This window comes from Topomyia yanbarensis, chromosome 3 (assembly GCF_030247195.1).
Source record: "Topomyia yanbarensis strain Yona2022 chromosome 3, ASM3024719v1, whole genome shotgun sequence".
Classification (NCBI taxonomy): domain Eukaryota; kingdom Metazoa; phylum Arthropoda; class Insecta; order Diptera; family Culicidae; genus Topomyia; species Topomyia yanbarensis.
Genome location: NC_080672.1, coordinates 417,156,397 through 417,173,462, shown reverse-complemented (window position 1 = coordinate 417,173,462; position 17,066 = coordinate 417,156,397). Strand labels below are relative to the sequence as shown.

The following is a 17,066-nucleotide window of genomic DNA, read 5'->3' as shown; positions in this document are numbered from 1 at the left end:
CGCCACCAACTTCCAAAACAAACCGATCCGTCAAACGTGTTTATAGTGTTCACCACAAGCGTCTCTGCGGTTCCAAGAGAGAATCGCACCACTGACATTCGCCTAAACATTTTCCAGCCACTTCTCACCATTCATCAATATAATTACAAACCATCCCGCACGCAGTACTGTTCAGTTCACTGATGGACTATCGGACACTCGCCGTATGGTTTACTAGCGGTGTCGATGTATTCGTGCGAGGATGCGATCATCGAACACGCGCACACAGAGGTTCCCATCTGCCGTCGCCCGTAGGACCAAAACAGTTGCGGTTTCGCGTTCGCATCGTTTGCGTGCCAGTCCGTCTGCTGTGAAGGAAGTTTTTGTTAGTGAAGATACACACTCACACGTGGAAAGTACCGAAACAACGCAGTTGTTAGTTCTGTTCCTTTTGAATCCTCCCGTCGAACGCGTCCGCTTAGTGTCCGTGTTTTTTTTTTCTTTGCCCCGTGTGGGGCGTTTGTGTCGTTCGGAAATGGGAAGGTGTTGACCGCGGGTTACCAGTGATTTATGAATTGTTTTTATACCGCACGCAAGAATAACAACGTTTCTAGTGCTACAGGTTGAAGGACAGTGGGGCGAGCGAATCCTTACCTGTCTTCCTTTTGCTGCTGCTGCTGTTTGTGTAGGTGCAGTGCCGAGTCCCGAAACACTGGCTAAATTTAGCTGCGCTTGAGTGGAGAAAAAGGTAAACAAACAGTTAATCGAATTCCGCTACGGTCGCCGCTTTGGCCGTGACGGAGGCGATTCATTACGATTATTGGAAAATTATTCAAATCACTGCCGCGACGAATTTCGTTTTCCTGCAAGAACCGAAACGGGACGGGACAAAGTCCAAACGGCCGCCGGGAATGGGGGACCAATAATACATAACTGTCGTTGCAAACACTCGGTGCCCATCACGCTCCGATTGACGAATTGTGACCCGCACAATCGCATTGAACTTTCAATGATTTTTTAAACGTGGAAAGTTCACGACATTCGAGCGATAAGAACAAAAATAGCGGAAAGTATCTCTCCTCAATCACGTCATTATTTTTATTATTGCCATCATAGAGGCGGACTATAGTCGGATTTTTCGAATGACCGGGATCACGGCGCCGAGTAGCCATGTCCGTCGCTCTGTTTGAAATGAAAACAGAAAGAACAGCTAAATGAAAACAGAAATTAGATTGGTGTTGTTTTTTTAAACCTTTTCGATTACATTTTCGGCTCCGATCCGATTCCGCCTTAGTACGGGTATTGATTCTTCACCTCTAATTCTCGAATGGACACGTGAAGTGAATAATGATAAACACTGCGGGGAATTTTGGATTATTTATTTTTGTTAGTCTGTTTGAAAAAGAAAAAGGTTAGATGAAGAACGCTGCTAGTGGCCAAAGATTACTTATTTTTGAGGTTGAAGGAGATGGGAAGACTCGTCTGGATTCAACAATAATGGCAGAATGTTTCGTTTTATTTAGTCTGTCGGTATTTCTGAAATTTATATTTGCTTGTTTGCCTTCGAATACTCTAGTATAAATACCATTGTATTGAAGTTGTGTAATAAAGGTTGATTTTATTTATTGTCGAAGTTTTCGACACATTCACATAACGATGTACAAAAATACGATTTTCTTCCCACCCGCCAAAGTTAATATAAATATTAAGAATACGTACAATACGAATCTTAACTATACAAGAGGTCACTTTTGACTTTTTGAATTTTCGCTGAAGTGAAGGTAGCTCGGAGAAGACTAGTTTATGGGCAAAGCCAGCGTGATGCGGCTTGGCCTCACGCTGAGATCCGTCGGTCGAAGTAGTCGTCAACCCGCCGTCGGCAAATATGTGATCCATTCGTTTACTCGGAATACTCGATCGCTATGGTTATTTTAAATCCGACTCAAGTTGCTATATTGGGTAGAGACAACACCTTTTAACAAAAATGTAGCAAAAACGCTTCCGATGGCGGTTTTATGAAAAATATGACATTTGAAACAGTTTGAAAAATATATTTTACGAAAAAGTGGAACAAACACCGAAATCAAAATTCATTGCGAAGGTATAGATATTGAGATATGACGTTTAAAATGATTGGTATCTTGGAGCATCGCAGCGACGATGAAAATAAAACGTTAGCGCAACTAACCTCAAAGCTGCAGACTGAAACAACCGACAAAATAGTGTTTTCGCTGGATAAACCACAGCTCAACCGCGCTACTGTCGTACGCCTCGATCCTTCAGCGCGCTACCTTCGACCGCGTCGAATACAGTTTGTAGGCGAATCTTTTCAAAATTTCGATAAGAGAAGGAATTTATTTCGAACAGAAAATAGACAAATTACTACAAACGGAAATTTAAAAAAATGAGCACCTGGTAAGGATCTCTTACAAAATGATATTACGATTGTATATCGTTTCCCGGAATACCGTTTCCCGGAAAACCATTTCCCGGAATGTACTATTTCCCGGAATATCATTTCCTGGAATGTCCCATTTCCCGGAATATCGTTTCCCGGAATGTACCACTTCCCGGAATACCATTTCCCGGAACGTACTTTTTCTTGGCAATTTGTTATACTATTGAAATCTGAAGTACTTTGAGAACATTTGCATTTAGAACTATGTTCCTACTCAAATATTTGTTTGGTTCCCTTCACAGCTTGTCTTTGCTCATGTTAATGTTAATGAATTTGAAAAACTAATTCTCATGCATATGTAATTTTATTTGAAATCATTATCAATCAATCGAAGGTCCAGAAAATAGCTTATGCTAAAAAGAAGGCGATATCAAAGAAGGTCATAATTTAATTTAAAATAATAGCATTTCAAAAATATGCTACGTAAATTTTAAAGATGGCAAATCCATTTCATTGTATTTAAATCAATGATATTCTAAAATTATTATTAAATTTTTAATACGAAGTTAAATTTAAAATAACTGAAGGCGTTTTCAATGCACTGTTACTGTAAACAAATATTAGTGAGAATAAAAATCAATGAAAGTCCAAGATTATTTTCAGAGAAACTATATATTAAAATAACATTCTATACAAAATTCCATAGAAGAATGCATATTTATAAGAAGACTGCATCTCAGACAAATACATTCACAATCTAGAAAATTTCAAAGTTCCAGAAATATTCCTGACTAAATTTTAGGAAATGTTTATATTTCTTCATTACCTTTTACCTAATTTTTTATAAAAATCAAAACGTATTCAGAGCATTTTTAGAGTACTGTGATTGGTTATCATAAAAATGTTGCCAACGTTGTGGAAAACAGTGCCTTTTCAATTTCAAAGATGGCCTAAATTGATCGTTAAGAATTTACACTATCTCCTGTAATGTTTGACCTAGTGTCAAAAACTAAAGTTTTTTTTCGATTCCTTAGAAAGATAGCAAGTGACTTATAAAGGCTTTTTTTCGCTATTTTAATTTTACGCGAAACGCTGAAAATATCATTAAAATCAGCACCCCATCATTTATAGAATATCTATCCGTCTTTCAATTTCATTGCTTTTGTTTCTATTAATTTTAAATTTGCTGAAAATGGCCAAGAAAATCGATACAGACATCATTTATTAACTAAAATCCGTCGTACGTCGCTGGAGAAAATAATTTACAATATGCTGTGAATATTTCGAAGCTCGTGGTTTGAAGTGGATTTGAAAAAAAGCGTTTGAAGTTTTTAGTACGCTTTGGGGTTTACCTAAAAACGATTGGACAGAATTAATAATATATACAATTGGGTATTCTGTTCGCCTTCCATTTTCTGGTATATCATTTTATTTCCAGAACAAAATTTCCAAATCTTAAAAAATCTAAAGTGGTGTATTATGCTTTTCGCCGAAGATTACCACGCGAAGGAATCGATTCAAAATAGTAAAAGAATTGAAAATATACCATTTTAATTGAATCCGTAAAATTTAGAAAACAAATATGAGGCAAAATATAGGGCCTGTTAGTCAGGAATTAGACGGTCATAAATGTATGGAATTTATTCACCCCTTCACTACCTGTGGTGGGAAAATTGGAAAGTATTTGTTTCTATTTTGGTACCCATTTAATTCATTGATATCCCATCCATTTGGGTGCTTTTTATTCCCTACTCGATTTTTTTTTAAATCCTCCCAAGTTTCTTTTTGGTTCAATACCAAAAGTCGTTCGTAAGCTGTTCATATAATGATCAATTTAAATAAATTTTCTTAACATCGCGGAATCGAAAAGATTCAATCTTTAAAATTACAGTTTTGCAATCTTGTCACTATCTTGTTTTTTTACCACAATAACCACTCAAGATCAAAAAAAAATTGAAAATATTTTCAAACAACTTTTCATGCTCTAAAGTAGGTAAAATCTCCTAGAACACAATTAGCTGCATAGCAGGTCTACTAACAATAAGTTTGGTCGGTGAGGTACGAGTTTTTTTATTTTCCGGGAAATGGAATTCCGCGAAATGGTTTTTCCGGGAAATGATACATTCCGGGAAATGGTTTTCCGGGAAGTGGTATTCCATGGAATGGTATTCCGGGAAATGACGTACAACCGATATTACCAATGCTTGATGGCAAAATATGTTATGCGTTGACTGTGACCAAGTCTTCGCAAAAGTGCTGTATTTGTCAAGCTACACCAAAAATGATGAACAATATTGCTAGTGTCGAGAAGCTTGATGTTAATACTGATACATTCCGATTCGGGTTACCTACTCTACACTTCTATGGAGGTACGACAACTTCAGACTTCCAGATAGTAAAAGTATGGCGCTAAGGTGGTGGGAGTGTCTCGATCGTAGAATGCAGAAGGAACCTGTTTTAGCCGACGCATTGCATTCGAAAATTGTAGACTATCTCGACAAAGGATACATTCGAAAACTGAGCCCGGAAGAAATTATAGCTCCATACTCCAGTGTATGGTATCTACCAGTATTCCTCGTCGTGAATCCAAACAAACCAGGCAAAACGAGACTCGTTTGGGACGCGGCTGCTACCGTCCATGGTGTCTCACTCATCTCGGTTCTTCTAAAAGGACCTGACCAGCTGACATCTTTACTATCCGTTCTGATTCAGTTCCGGGAATTTCGAACAGCGATCACTGGTGACATTCGCGATATGTACCACCAGGTCAAAATGAAAGCGGACGACCATGCAGTTTGTGTTTCGGGGCCTGCTGCTCACCCAGTACTTCAGAATATGTCAAAAATCGAAACGATTCCAGCAGAATTACCCGGCGGCCGTCGAGGCTATAACAAAACGACATTGTGTGGACGATATGCTCGTAAGCGTAGAGACCGAAGAAGATGCCATTAACCTAGCTCGTGATGTGAAAATGATTCACAAAGCAGCTGGATTCGAAATGAGGAATTGGATTTCGAACTCGTGCACAGTTCTCGCTGCGCTGGAGGAAGTGTCAACAAAGGAAAAGAATCTTAGCGTTGGAGAGGATACCTCCAAAGAGAAGGTCCTCGGCATGTGGTGGAATATATCCACGGATTGCTTCACTTATAAAATCTCACCTCGATTCGACAGAGAATCGGTCGTCGTTGGCCAACTAAACGAGAAGTGCTTCGGATCCTTATGCTGATATTTGACCTCCTGGCGCTGGTAGCTCATCTGCTAATGTTCTTGAAGGTATTACAGCAGGAAATTCGGCAATCATCGAATGGCTGGGACGATACAATTCTAGACGATCACTTTGAAAAGTGGTTAGTGTGGTATGGATAGCCGCTGGCCGAGAATGTAGAAATTCCTAGGTGCTACCGAACACATACTCTCGCTGGAAACGACACTGAGATACAACTGCACACCTTGGTTGACGCTAGCGAGAGCGGATTTGCTGCGACAGTGTACTTGAGGTACCAACATAAAGGCGTCATAGAATGTGCACTGGTAGCGGCTAAAACGAGAGTGGCTCCCTTAAAATTTCTCTCCATTTCCAGATCGGACCTGCAATCTGCTATACTAGAAGTTAGGTTATCAAACACCGTGACTGAAGCGCTATCAATCACAGTAAGCATGCGGTATTTGTGGACGGACTCCAGGGATGTGCTTTGTTCGCTAAATGCAGACCATCGTCGATATAGCCAGTTTGTCGCGGCTCGTGTAAGCGAAATGCTCGAAACGACGAACGTTGATGAGTGGCGTTGGGTACCAACGAAACTGAACGTAGCGGACGAAGAGTCAAAGAGGAAAAAAATACCCAGATTTCCGCGCTTCTAGTCGCTGGTTCCGTGGAGTCAGTTTTCTGTGGAAGTTTGATGCAAATTGGCCACCTATGCCACAAAATGTCGGAGCCACCAACGAGAGAATTCGTCCTCACTTACTTGTTCACACAAGACTTGCCGAACCAATACTCGAAATCCACAACTTTTCTCAGTGGAATCCATTGTTACGTCGGATGGCTTACGTTTTTAGAACGGCAGACAATTTAATAAAAACTTTAGAAAAAACGCTCTGCGAATACCATGTGTGCGCGGACCTCTCCAACAAAATGAGCTCATCAGAGCTGAAATATCCCTGTACAGTACAGCCCAAAGTAGCGCTTACGTTGAAGAAATTGGGCTTCTTAAAATTAATCAAGCCGATAGCCGCTTGTTACTACAAACTCCCAGAAATAGCGCGATAATCAGCTTAAACCCGCACTTAGAAGAGATCGAGGTCTTGAGAACACGCGGTAGAATCAAGTTGTGCAAGTTTATCAGTTCGACTGCAGCACAGCCAGTCATTCTTCCGCATCATCATCATATAACAAAGCTGATAATCGCAGATGTACATACCACCATCAGAATCACAGAACGATAATCAATGAAATTAATCAGCCGTACTGCATTTCTCGCCTGTAATCTACTTATAATTCCATCCGCAACAACTGCCAGCACTGTAAAAACGAGCGGGCAGCTCCCCAGCCCCCGGCGATGAGCATTCCACCAATGGCCAGATTTGCAGCCTATAGCCATATCCGGACCGATGCTGGTACTTGTGGGACGAAGAATCGAAAAGCGTTGAGGGGTCCTAGCTACCTGCTTAACTACTCGCGCAGTCCACTTGGAAATTGCTCATACGTTGACCACCAGCTCGTGCATTATGGCCATACGTAATATAATGGCAAGTCGGGGTGTTCCTGCGGTCATTTACAGTGATCGTGAAACCAATTTTCAAGGAACGGGCAAGGAATAGCAAACCGCTATGGAGGATATCGATGAGGAATGCTTGGCGAAGGAAATTCTTTCCTCTGGCTTCCCCTCATATGGGAGGAGCATGGGAACGACTGATACGTAGTGCTAAACAAAATCTGATCAAATTGTCACCAAACAAGGTTCCAACCGATGAAGTGCTCATAAACACATTAATCGAAATTGAAAACATCATTAACTTTCGTCCACTTACCGATGTCCCAGTGGATAACGATCAGCCACCAGTTTTGACGCCCAATCATTTTTTACTAGGATCGACCGATATGAGATCATGGGTTCCATACATCACCCTTAATCCTTTCATGCCCAACTTTTTTCTAGTGCATGTAGGGTTTCAAAACTATTTTTCCTTGAAACGGTGGGGTCAAGAAACACGAAAAGCCTATTTTCATAAAGATAGGTGCTAGAAGCTGGTCAATTTTTACCTTCTAATGCTCCATACAATTCTCCTAGCATAATTACAACACTCCAATTACGTGGAAAACGTAGCCAACTACAGTCTAAATTGGTAAGTTTTATCAGTTTTCAATAATATTGCACCATAACGAAGATATATGAAAAAATCATTTTCCGTCCTCAAAGCAAACTGTCCCTGGCAGCACTACTCCATCGGAATCCAATCAGACTAATTGCAATAACTTCAGTTCTAGAGTTGATCCTTGTAACTGTTAATACTCAAATTAAAGGCTATAATCACATTAATGAGTCTTACTTGTTTTTGTGCGCAAATCTCGCCTCAATCAAAAGTTATAGCTGTTTAAAAACGTTGTTGTCCACAAACAACATGGGTATGAATGGGTTAAAAATAACTGGCAGCTCTCCCAAGTGCTGGCCAATGCGCTTTGGAAGTTATGGCTAGAGGACTATTTACCGACGCTCACGCGCAGGACGAAGTGGTTCAACGAAGTCAAGCCCATCCAAGTTAACGATATAGTCGTTATCATCGACCCAAAACTTGTAATTGTTGGCCCAAAGGCCGAGTTATTGCCACTATATCATCAGCAGACGGACTAGTTAGACGAGCTACGGTGCAGACTGTAAACGGGATTTACGAACGACCGGCGGCTCGCTGTACTCGATGTAGGCGTTTCAACTAATGCGTCGATTGATGATACCAATGATATCTAGAGAACGGCATCGACAATATAACGATCAGTCTAAGCAAACCGTGCCCGAAGGATCGCCAGCGACGTTAGAGGTGACCCACTATATGGCATGTGATCACATAGTAAAGTGGAGACGAAGTAAACAATTGTCTATTGAACACGAAGCGTGTTGGACCACTTTCCTAAACTAAATTTCATTCTAAAGATAATAACACAAATCGAACTTTCTTTTCTACTTATATCTACTTCTAAAATATACTTAAAATCTAATAAGGTGAAGTGAAACGATAAAATATTTAGATCACTGCATGATTAAATGCCGCAACGTATCCCTCTCACTACTAAAAACGTTAGTTCCCACGTAGATTACCTTTACCAGGTGAGCCACCAGATAATTAATAGATCAATGTAAAACTTGAACATCTAACATATGTTTCTGTAGAATCCAGTACTGCGTTGATCAGGTGCATAGCAAGAAGCTGTCGCATGAAACGTTGCACGATAGCGAGAAATATTAAACGTAAGATTTATAGAATTATATGTAATAATCGAGACTCATACTTACCCTCTCACACAGGAATTTTATAATCATAATAAATAAAATGAGGATTCATAAAATTGAATTGTTCCTGTCGCTGTCGCGCAATACCTGGATATCTAATCCGTTAATTAGGATCAGGTTTGAGGATCAGGTACGTCGAACGATAGAAATACGGCGCCTAAGTTTTTCTCCTTAGCCGAAAAAACTGCTGAAATTACTGGTATCGATTTGACCGTGCCAAAATGCTACTGAAAACATTTTTCAGGTGATGGCATCTAGTACATTGTAAGTAATCTGGCCAACACGCTATGGAAACTGCAGTGCAGCTTGTGGCGTTCTATCCGTGGTATGACATGCCGACCAGCGTCCATAATATTTTGATCCATGGATCGCAGTTGATCGAAACGTTTCTGGTTCCATTCGGTCAACTTTCTGAGGAAGCACAAGAGTCTCGGAAGAAGCACCTTAGACGACTCAGAAGTGAAACGAGAAAATCATTTTAAGCGATTACTTTTATCTTCTTGCCCCATAGTGTCGGGTATTTGAGAACTACCTAATGCAACCCTTAAATCGCTTTCGGATGATGCGAAGACTATGCTGATTTATGATGACGAAAGCAGCAACTCATCAGACAGTGCCAGTTCGGACGAGTCCGCAGAAGAAATCCAAACTATTCGTATCCTAATGAATTTCACATTACATTTATCTACATCTAGCAGTTCCATTCGTTCATAACATCTTGGGATATCGGATACAAACCATTACTTCTGGATTTTGTGGCGGATTTATGATAGTTTCAAAATACTAATATTTCATCTGCATTTTTTTGCAACTTTCTGAAAATATTAAATATAAAAATAACTATTGATAATTCTCGTTCGCAAGTCGAACTACTACGTCATTATCGGTTATGCCGCTATGTCCTGGAATTCAAACGAGTCGAACAGGATTGTGCTGTGCTATTGCTTCTATCCGTTGGATCCACCAATGTATTAAATTGCCACCTTCTAAGGGCAACAGACAACTCGTTTCTAATGTTCGGGATTGATAATCCCATCTTACTGGCATACGCTTCCCCATCGCAAACGCATGTATCATGGAAAATGCACTCTACACAAAAACTTTCTGTTCAAACTACACAAAAACGTTCTGTCTCAGGAGTGAGGAAGAAAGTGAGGTAACCAAAAATCAGTTTTGTGTTTCCAAGCCTTAAGGCTCAAGTTACTTTCTTTGAGCATGTGTTAGAATTGAGCGCTTGGTAGTATGTGAAGAAAAATTGTGTACAGCTTTGCCGCCGATTTATCCTATAAAGCATCCATTAAACTTCAAAAGAAGAAAATCAGTCGATTTATTAGATTATCGGGATTCAAATCATGCAAAATAGTTCGTGTAAAAATAATTGACCGGGCGGGATGGTGCTTTTGAAAAAGTGGCTGTGGTTTTTTCACTACGCAGTTGTGTTGCGTGCCCCGGAACAGTGTGGTGGTGTGACGAAAATTCACCGCCACTTTTTCAAAAGCACCATTCCACCCGGTCAATTGTTTTTCCACCAACTATTTTGCATGATTTGAATCCTGATAATCTAATAAATCGACTGATTTTCTTCTTTTAGAGTTTAATAAATGCTTTATATGGATAAACCGGTGACAAAGTTGGATGCATTTTTTCCAACGCATACTATCAAGCGTCCAATTCGTGTGGACGCTCACCGAAAGTTCTTTGAACCTTAAGAAAATTGTATCGGACCTTAATCGTTCAGGAACAGACAATCCCAACAAACAACGAAAGCTGAACAAGCCGTTGATCAGGGAGAATAAGCTGAACATGAACTGTTTATTATCCAGCTAAATTGTTTGTTGGGATGTTACTAAGCGGGTGCTGGTGGATGCGTTTGACATAACTGCTGATAAATTGTTAACAGTTATTAATGAGTCGCTTCCGCAACTGGTTTTTTTTTTCCGAAAACGTGGAAGTCTACGGTCGTACTTCCAGTTCCAAAAGTTCTAAATTCATCACGAGCAGAGGATCGCAGGCCGATAAATATCCTACCGATCAACGAGAAAGTTTTAGAAACGCTCGTTAAAGAACAATTGATTGGTTATGTAGATAGCGCTGGTATACTGTTGTGTGAACAATCAGAGTTCTGGAACAATCATTCGTGTGAAACAGCACTTAATCAATTATTGTTGAAATGGAAGCAGGCCATTGAGAATGGATAAGTTGTCTTGGCTGTTTTTGTTGACTTAAAACGAGTGTTTAAAACAATTGATGCTTTGTGTTTTTGAGAAATATGATGTAAGATGAAATGCTTTTGAGTGGTTTCGCCGTTACCTAGAACGACGTACGAAAGTTACCAGGCACAACCGCGCTACATCATCGGAAACCGAAATTAACCTTGGTGTACCACAGGGTAGTGTACTAGGACCACTTTTGTTTATCGTATACATTAACGACAAAGGAATTATTTTGGAAAATGCGTATATAAACCTGTTTGCCGATGACACAGTTTTGTTTATAATCGGTAATAGTTTCGAAGAGTGCATCAGGTTAATGAACCTTGAACTGACAAAGTTTTAGTGATTGATTGAAGTGGAAAAAATTCAAACTGAACATTTCCAAGATCAAATATGTCATTGTAACTACGCGGCAGATGAATGAAAGTACTGCAACAGTTGAAATAGATGGAGAGACATATGGTTGAACGAGTTCCAACTATCAAATATCTAGAGGTCACATTGGACGAAAAACTGAGTTTTAATGATCACGAGAACTATACAATCCAAAAAGCTGCAAAAAAGTTCGGCGTTCTTTATCGGGTAAAAAGATTTCTCACATTTGATTCAAAGATAGCTGTTAACAAAACGGTTATAGTTCCTCATTTTATTTACTGTGCTTCTATTCTTATTAGCTTAAATTAAGTTTTATTTTTTGTGTTTCGAATTCATCTCGTCAGTAACTAGCACCAACTGGGTATCTAATTAGACTAGACAATGTATCTAAACTAGTATCCAAATTAGCACTAGTTTGACACAAAAAAATTCCATACAGTTCACACGACACATGTGAACGTCCAAAGCAACTGGCTTGTCCCGAGTGATGTCCCGGGAAGCAAGTAACAGAGGCTCAGGCTTGCTGACAAGAAAGCGAAAACGCGCGTTAATGACATAATAATAGTGTTAACTTAAAAGTTTTTTTTAATTAGCTGTTATTAACTTCCAAAAAATAGCGTAAGTGAATGCAGATCTTCTAAAACAAGGTAATGCGTACCATGATGTGACAGTTTTTCAATTGTTTATAATGGATGCCAGTTCACCAACGTACTGAATATATCACACTTAGTTTTATGTTCTGAGTAATAAATGGAATGACGCCTGTGTAGCATTGTTGAGTTGCGAAAAGATGTGCACGGGTCTGAAGCCAGATAGATTGCCATCTGAGATTGTTGTGCGCTAAGAAATCTTGTACGCAGAACTCCTTATTTTATGAAGGCTACAATTTGTTCAATGCATTACCAGAATACGCCAAAGGCACTAATAATCTAAGAGCATTTGGACAGACCTGCTAGATATTTGTGAAGAAGAGGCCTTTGGATGTATAAGCGAGAAGGATGGGTATACATACATGGAAGTGAGGTGACACTAAAGGATTCTGAATGAGTGTAAACTGCTATCGAAAGATATCTGCTCGAAAACCTTCCACACTACAAAAGTTGTGTATGAGTGTGAGGTGGGCTATACCAGAAAAAATACGACCCACCGATCTTCACTAATGTCGCATCTGCCCAAATCAGAACAGAGCCGGGCTCCAACCTCAACCGCTGTTAAAATGTATGAACGTTAAAATGTTTGCTGTATCTATGTTGTTCAAATAATGGTAGCACAATGATGGTTAAAACAGGTCTCTTCTTTCCAAGATCTTATCAACTGGTATGTCGAATAATCTACCTCGGAATCGCAAGCAATCAGGAGTCTGGCACCACAATATTTTGTATTCGACCAAACAACGTGCTTGGGTCATCTTCTAAGATGAGTGGTATTAGGGTGACTAATTGTTTGTATGATCTGAAAATAATTTTTGGAATAAGATGAGATAGAGTAATTAATTGTTCCGTGAAATTATAACGTAAGCTTTTTCAAGAAACTTTGCTCAAGACATTATATTTATAACTTCTATGGTTTTATTTTCACATCTATTTGAATATGGTGTGATAGGTTATCCCTAATTATCGATACAACTTCTTATATAAGTTTTTCCGTTAATGAAGTCTTCAAACATCTTTAATGGAATCAAATATTATCTGCAAATACGGATTTAAAATAAGCTCAATTACGAAACGATCACGGTAACATTAAAATGTAGCTTTTATCAAGAGCGTGCAATATAATTCGTGCATGAATTTTAATCTATCAAAACTATCGACTTATTTCAGGGCTGGAGAGTCTTCATTAAAAAAAATACTACGTCACGTTATAGCTTACCCAGCTTCTCCCATATGTTATAATTTGTTCTATAATAAAATTCTAAAACCAAGTATAACACTGTACTCTCTAATATACTTTTAAAATTACCGATTAGGGTAAGTGTGTCCTAATTCATCTTAGCACCTCTACTCATCCCATCCATTTGAACACATTAGTTAGAGCAGTGTCTGCTATCTCTATTCAACGCATTAGCTTAAATGGTAGGATGCATAAGGGTGCATTGTACACGACTTTTCACTTCGCTCAAACGCGGGTATTTTAATTTTTCCAGGCCGGATTTTTCATTGTGTTGTTTCTTGACAACGAAGCAAAGATATTGGAATTCATTTAAGCGCAATCCAGTGACAGTTAGCTGAGTTATCAACGAAATAGTGTGATATCCTGACTAATGAGATGGATAAGGGCGTCTACCCTATTGCGAAAAATAATCCATCCCTCAGTCTGGAGAAAGTGGGGGGAAATAATGTCTAATCCAGTAACGTTTAAGACATGACATTACATGAACTGTAAAAAAATTGATCAAAAATTTTAATTTTAAAAGCTGTTCGAAATTTTGTGACTCGGTGCATGAAATTAGCGGAACCAATCACGAATAAGCTTCAGTCGGACGATTTAAAATTGGTTTTCCGTGTGTATGCTACATTCCTCGCATCGGAAATAAAAATAATAGTGAAGGAAAAGATTTTGAAAAATTATTTCTTGGTTGATGGTTTTTGATGGCGCTACAAAGGGCTAATTTGTTTTCCAATGAAAATATTATCCGGGTGAGAGATTTTTGTTCCAATTGGCCCCTGTTACTAGCATGGAGTTGAATCCTAATAATAGCCTTCTCTCCTAATGTTGAAATGTAGTCTCCGGGGCGGCCATCTGACAAGGTTGACTAGAAGAAACCGACAAAAATCACAATTCTTTCTGTTCAAAATTTGCGACTTGACACTTGAAATTTCGTGGCAACCAATCACGAACAAGCTTCGATTGGATGTTTTAAAATCCGGTTTCTCGTTGTGTATGCCATTTTTAAATCAACGGAAATGACAATTACCTCTCTAGTAACACATAACAACACAAACTGATTCATCTACCAGCTCACAAACATTTCCTTCTAGGGATTGTGCAGCCCTTTAAGGAGATGCTTCAAACAGCTCAATACGAATGATAATGGAAACAAATCTGTAGCGGATCTACATTAAAAACTGCCGTTCAGTATCATAATGCTATACTCGTTGCGACACGGGGGGCGTGTGTCCTTTTGAATTATCAGTTATTCGCATTCATGCAACATCATGTTATAGTCCGGTTGGTCTGACACCCGAAATATACGTACACGGTTTGTGTGCGGATTAATGGCAACACCGAAAATCCATAGCGCTTAATGTACCATCCTTTCTATACTTTCATGATGATGCGCGTTTGGAAGGCGAGTGACGATCGATTGAAACGGACACGAGGCACCTCTATTTACAAACTACCCGTATTTGATTGAGTGACTTAGGTGCGTGTACGTGGCAAAGCCAACGTTACCGGAAATCCATAGCATCTACCGCATATTGTACCGTCCAAACAATACAGTCAATATTTTGCTTCTTTGGCATGTGAGCATCGACTGATATAGAACGAACACGCCGGACCTATGGAAAATAACCTTCTCGTATGTGAGGAACCGCTTAGATGCTCCCCTTCGACGACTCAGCCTGAAGTAAGCTTGCAAATCTTGCATTTTCCTCGTTGTTTTCGATAGAATTTCTGAAAATTCGTTCAGCTTGTAAAAATATTTCGATTTCATTCAATGCATTTAAAGACTGGGAAAATATCTCGTATTTAAAGACTGGGAAAATATCTCAGCTGAAATTTTTGGAATGGAGCCCCAGTATTAAAACGTTAGAAATATTCAACTTCAAAACACAACTTTTTGAAATGTTGACATCTGAAATGAAAGCAAGTGAAATTGATCTCTTCTTTTTGCATTCAAAAGACTGAATTGATAACATGTTTTAAAAAAAAATCTCGGAGGTAATTTTATACTGTTAGTAGTATCTTTGAAATAAATAAACAAAATCTTAAACAAACCTGTCCGAGTATGGTGAAGGGCCCGCTGAAAAGTTGTTTTAGTCGCAGTCTCTGCTCTCTGTGCCGTTTCCAAATACTCTAAGTTAGTTGTGATAGATGGTATTTCGCCGGTGTAGTTCACCGGCGACACGTCGCGCTCAATTTTCTTCTAAGGAAAGGAATCGGGACAATCATGTATTTATTGGCAAACTTGCCGACTCATGTATTTATTGGCAAACTTTGAAAGTTTATACTTCCTTAGTTCCACCGGAACATCAAACTTGTGCTGGGAAGTGAAGAACGGTAGCCCCGGAGGAAGTCCGCTTTGACGTCCATGATAAGACAATGAGGCTTCGTCAGCATCTAGGTGTACAGTTTCCAGGCCCGTGGCTTTCCCACTCAGAGTTTGGTAGTAACGTTGAATCAAACAACTCACCGTTGACTGCACGATTCTGGGGTGTTTTCCGATGTCCTGATGAGAGAGTGGAGTAATTTCCAAGTGCTTACACAAAATCAATTCGCGGCGTTGTTTTCCGGGTGACGCCATTTTGTCCAATGAACGGAAAACTGATTTCGGTAAAATACAGTGTAAACAATATGCTCTAAACTACTACTATTCAAATTTTCTAGAGAAAATACCCAATAAGTTATTTTCTACAGCGTTTTTTCCGTCATACAATTTATTGTGGAACACCCTTTAACTCAGACAACATGGATTGTTCGGGAACGGGCTTGACAAATATCAAAAGAAGGTTCTGATTATTTAGTATAAATATTCCTTGAGGGAGTCGTCCAGTGTGAAACAAAAAGACGAAGTCGGGCGCAGACAAAATCGGATGCATATAAAATCAGGTCCTAACTATATTATTAAGGTTAATTAGATGTCCATTAAACTAGAAGACATCAACTTGGATTAAAACATGACTTCCAGAATGGACATCCGGTATCCATTCATTAACCTAATAATTCATTTATTTGGTTTTTGACGTAAGTGCCAATACCTTATTCATGACTTTTTGGTGTTATCCAACGGGGACAAATTATTCGAAATGGGGAGTGAAGCGAAAGCAATTATGTGAAAAAAAATTCCCCCAGAGGCAGAATTCGAATTCGCAACCTTTGAGACTCCGGTCCAATGCACTAACCCTTATGCTGTCCCTGGGATATGATGACGTCCCAGAAAGAACATATGATTATGGCACTGGCGATATAGGTTCTTTCTGGGACCTCATCTTATCCCAGGGATAGCATAAGGACTAGGGCCGGAGTCTCAAAGATTGCGGGTTCGAATCCTGTCCCCGTGAGAATTTTTTTTCCACATAATTGCTTTCGCTTTACTCACCATTTCGATTAGTTTTCCCCGTTGGATACCACCAAGAAAGTCTTGTTCATTAACGCTATTCCGAAAATTCTCACCTCGTTGTGGTTATAGAAAATTTTACTAAACCGAAGTCGCCGTACTGGTTTTTAAAATGGCCTCAAACATCGATATGTGGCGTCTACTCATCAATCCCGTTCCAAAAATATCTGTATTGATGGGGTTTTAGAGAATTATACTAAAATATATGTCTCCATCTTAGTTTTCAAAATGGTGTCATACATAGACATTTGGCGTCTACTCGTTAATACTGTTCCGAAAATAACCATATTGATGAAGTGCGGGTCAAAATGAATCTTCAA

General features: G+C 39.3%; 1 protein-coding gene across 2 annotated transcripts in view; it reads left to right on the top strand.

Annotated features, from left to right (window-relative positions):
- Positions 1–296: 296 nt before the first annotated feature.
- Positions 297–17,066, top strand: part of LOC131693500 (homeobox protein PKNOX1-like) — a 252,461-nt gene continuing 235,691 nt past the window's right edge. For both annotated transcript variants that reach the window (XM_058981359.1, XM_058981360.1), the window contains exon 1: positions 297–727. The gene's annotated coding sequence lies outside the window, so the exon portion shown is untranslated. The remainder of the gene's footprint in view (positions 728–17,066) is intronic.